We start from the raw sequence: 5,211 nt of genomic DNA on the forward strand, positions 1-5,211 counted from the left end.
GATTGCCTTCACGATGCTGTTTAGAACTTGTTGAAAGCTTACAGGCTGGTCAGGTGTTTTACCTTGTCTCATTTTGTGAGAAATCTCCGGACAACAAAGTCGTATTATCTCAGTGATTACGCCGTTGGTGGAAGAGGCTGTAAGACCATCGATCGGGGAAGACCCGCTTGCGGTTTCTCCCGAGGGATCGAGGTTTTTCTTCACGCTCTTCGTCTTATGGCTTTTAGCTGGAGCTTTAACAGAGATGAACTTCACGAGTGTCTGCTTCATTGCTTCTTTAATTTGAGTAATAACTCCTGCAATGATGCTGCAGACGAGTAAATCGCTGACATAATCAGCCTGTAATGATAAAGTAAATAAGAAATGATTACCTTGTACGACAGGTCACTGTTCACGCCGCTCCATTCCCTGAAATGATGCAGATTGCAGATTTTAAGTATATGATTTTAATATGCAGCATATTTCAATTTAAACAATGATAGTAATGTAAACACACATACTCATAAGCTGACTTCATCTTCACACTGTTTACTTTTAAGAGATTTTTACACACACACACACACACACACACACACACACACACAATGCAGTGTGTTGTCCAGTATTTAAATCAAGCTCTCTATCTCAAACATCTGTCTTTTTTAAAAGTTTAAAAGTACAAAAATAAATAACCGCATTACCCACAATCCTCCTCACACACAAAAAAAAATGCGAAAAGGTGCAATAGGCCACTTAAAGAATTAAAATGAAGTGAGGAAATAATAAAGTACAACGTCTAGAAGACACACAGTTAGCAGATATAACGCGATGATGTGTATTTCACCACCAGAGGGCGCGCTGAGACTTTAAATCGCTCTCACCGGAAGCGGAAATGTCTCAATAGGCGCCATCTTGAGGCCTTCCTGCAGAAAATATTCACGTATCCGTGCGCTACTTTAAAAACACAAACACCAACAACACAAAAAGGATTTTCATTTGCATTGAAATGGAAATGGAATACGTTGTTGAACTGCACTTCTGTAAAATAAAGTTTTATAAATGAACATTAAAATGTTCCCTTCAGGCAGAAAGTGTTGAATCTGAGTCAGATTTATGGAAGTCATACAGCTAGGGACATCAAATGTCCATAAAATATATAGCCTTCATCTTCCCCTGATTATGTATAGATTATATAAACTATTAAAATAATAATAATAATAATAATAATAATAATAATAATAATAATAATAATTTATCCCAAAAGTATTTCATTAGCCAAGACATGTTTGGTGTGTAAAATTCACTTCTTATTTGTGTACATGTACAGCTACCAGTTTAGCACTGCGCCTACACGTATTTAAAGGTGCACTGGGTCTTTTTTTAGTCTTTTTATTTTCAAAATTAAGTCTCTAATGTGAAATAGTGGGTTCAATTAAATAAATAAAAAATTCATATAGCTCTTTTAACAATGGACATTGACACAAAGCAGCTTTACAAGAAGATATAAATTCAGGATATACTTTTTAAATTGATAACTTTATCCCTTAGTTAGCTGGTTAGGTGGGTTTGACATTTGAATGATCTTTTCTTTTTTCTTTTTTTTACTCCACCATCAGAATCTCAGGTGGGCCGTGGCGTATACAGGGTGTCCCACAGGTCTCCATACACAGGGGACTGTGTTTTCCAGCACCGCGTCGGTTGTGCCTACGTCGCTGGACGTTCGTGGACGTCCACGTCTTCTCGGTCGGTCCACAACACTGCAAGTCTTTTTGAATTTGTTAATAAGTTTGGTGAGAGTGTGGTGTGTGATGTGCTCGCCGTGTTTCCTGTTAAAGTCCATCGCACCCGTGCGACTGCTTCCCGATCCGGCCATGAGAATGATTTCAGTACGTTCTTCTTGTGTCGAAGGTATTCTTAAAGGCTGTATGAAAAATATATATATATAATATAAACTAAATTGGAAAAAATTTGGAGGACATTTTACAAAAACTGCTCAATTCCACTATGTATGGAGACTTTTGGGACACCCTGTAGTCCTGAATAAAATGACTGACAGGAGGCGCATCCAAACACAAACAAGCATTCCGGACCGGAAGTCGGTTTTCCATACGGCTTTGTTTCACCGAATTAATAAACTTTTGCTAACGCTACGGCTTAATCCATTGTTTTGTATTTCTTTATCATGTTCTACATATCTTCCAGGTTATTTGTATAAGTAAGGAATATAAAAATTGACTATTGCTCCTTTAAATCGTCACACACTAGTCTTAGTAAGACAATTTGTCCATAAACATTTGCAAAAACTAGCAGAATAAGCTTGTGTTAAAGCATTACGTACTCTATTGTATGTTATAATCTGAAACCATTCGACCATTGAACTTTCAACCCCAATTCTCCCTCATGTTCTTAAAAAACCTTTGACCTGATCATAAAGATACAATGACTGTATGCTTTCCCTTTAATCTCTCTCCCGAAGTGACTGAGAGGATCAGGAAGGATTAAGAATGTTTGTGATTAATGAAATATAAATCTTTAGACAAATATAATAATAATAATAATAATAATAATAATAATAATAATAATAATAATAATATGTTCTACAGGCACAGAAAGAACTTTTTTAGTTAACAAATATGGAAATATGGCTGATGAATATTTTTGGTAACAGTTTGACTAAAAATAAAATCTATTTCTATGAAAAATGATCCATCAACCAAGGCACATTTGATTTGCTTCTTTAGAGCTGCAATGCTAATGTTGCTAACAAGTCATGGAAGCTCATAGCTGCCAGTTGAGCGTTGTGTATTAAATGTACACACTGTTATCTGTAAACATGGACAAAATGATCATGAAGCTGAATCACTTTCCTCAGCACATAGTTTGGTGTCAGATTCAGTAGGGGGCGTGGCTTAAAGCTTAAAGGCGGAGCTCTATGTTAAAGGTGATGGATGATTGATGTATTTAATTTTTTTTTTTAATATGGACGCCAAACATGTCTTATCTGATCAGTTAAATTTGGGGTAAGAAGGACTTTGTGCAGGCTATATTTCAATTTTTCCTGAACTGTTCCTTTAAATGTTGTGCAGTTTTAATCCTCAGGCTGGAGCTCGGCGGCTTATTACGAAGAAAGAACGAAGACAAAATCAGATTTCAGTAATCTGCTTGGAGATTTACAAATGGACAACTGAATTCATTTATGTTTTTATTATTATTATTATTATTATTATTTATTTATTTATTTATTTTTTTAAACCATGTGTCCTTTTAGAAAGCAACCACCATCTGTCTGTGTTACAGTTTTAATATGAATGTTTTTATCACGCGTAATATTATTGATGAGTTTTAAGAATTTAAAAATGGAAAATAAAGTATACCGTACCGCTAACGTACCATTAATACCGGTGGTTAAGTTAGCTCGCTAATGTCCGGACATACTGAAAACAAAGACTATATTTCATATAGTTTACATAAAGGTATATAGTGCATGGTTTATACGCTTATATTTCAGGTTATGGTATACAGTTTTTAAACCCAGATTTTTAACCAATAATCTGACATTTCAAGAAAATCACAAAATTCATCTGGGATTATATAACACGGTCGTTTTAACGATGAAATTAGTAAACATTATGTAAAAACATAATCATAATCTTACACCGTGTTGTATAATAACCTCCTAATAAAACATTTTGGATACACTCATCTATCTATTAAAGATATCTTCACCTTCAGTGAGTCAAAATGAACACTTAATTTATACATTAAATGAATACAAAATGAATTACACTGCAATGTTAGACATCAGTGAAACACTCCTGAACCACACAGAAGTGCGAACAGTGTCTAGGAATCTATTTAACTGCAAACAACATAATCTAAAGAGGAAGTAGAAGACTGAGAGCGTAATGAGCTGCAAATCCGTCATGATTCTCATCCTTCCATCTTCCCACTTGCTCAGGGCTGTATCCGGATGTACGAGATCTTCTGGTGCTCTTCTAGAAGCTCTTAAATCTCACAACTCCAAACCCAGGACAATACTCAAATCTCTTTAGCTGTAATGGTCGTTGTGTGTCTTAGCCACGACATAAAGCCTGTTGTGGTTTTTTTGTCCACTCCAGTAAGCCGGATAGAGCAGTTTGGATTGAAGAGATTTCAGTGTTCAGTGGACAGAGGGATAAGAAATCCACTCATATTATAATAATGCCTTCCAAATCCATTCTGCTTTTTGGTTTCTTATTATTGCTTTCCACCCATCTCTTGATTTTTGCTCTGAAATCAAAATTGGTGTCGCAGACTCAGACTCTGTCTGTTAGTGTTCTGGACACCAGTACAATAGTATATCTTGAAACAAATTTTGGAGATATTTTCGTTTCAATTTTTTTGTTTTCATTTCTGTTGACTTTTTGGTGAATTTTTGCAAAACCCTACTACATGTGGCATCCACAGATCATACACAGATCATCACCCCCATCAAAACCTGACATCATTCTGTTTAAACGTTTGACCTGTAGCTGTGTGTGTGTGTGTGTGTGTGTGTGTGTGTGTGTGTGTGTGTGTGTGTGTGTGTGTGTTGTCCTGCATGTCAAGCTGGTCCTGCGTGGCCGTGCGAGTGTTTTGGTGTGATCAGGGAGCAGATGCCAGCGAGAGCTCACCTGGATCATGTTACTGCCGTTACCTGGGTGGCTGTACACAGTTTCCACATGCTCAGGTTTCAACAGATGGAAGTCCTCTCATCAGTGATCATGTCCAAACCCAGTACCCGTCCAAACCATCCCTCTAAAACCCCATCTTTTTACATGTCCAAACCAACTCTGTACCTGTCCAAACCAACTCTATACATGTCCAAACCAACTCTGTACCTGTCCAAACCAACTCTATAGCTCCCCAAACCAACTCTATACATGTCCAAACCAACTCTATACCTCTCCAAACCAACTCTGTACCTGTCCAAACCAACTCTATACCTGTCCAAACCAACTCTATACCTGTCCAAACCAACTCTGTACCTGTCCAAACCAACTCTATACCTGTCCAAACCAACTCTATACCTGTCCAAACCAACTCTATACCTGTCCAAACCAACTCTATACCTCTCCAAACCAACTCTGTACCTGTCCAAAACAACTCTGTACCTGTCCAAACCAACTCTGTACCTGTCCAAACCAACTCTATACCTCTCCAAACCAACTCTGTACCTGTCCAAACCAACCCTATACCTCTCCAAACCAACCC

Source organism: Ictalurus punctatus, chromosome 28 (genome assembly GCF_001660625.3).
Source record: "Ictalurus punctatus breed USDA103 chromosome 28, Coco_2.0, whole genome shotgun sequence".
In the NCBI taxonomy this organism is placed as follows: domain Eukaryota; kingdom Metazoa; phylum Chordata; class Actinopteri; order Siluriformes; family Ictaluridae; genus Ictalurus; species Ictalurus punctatus.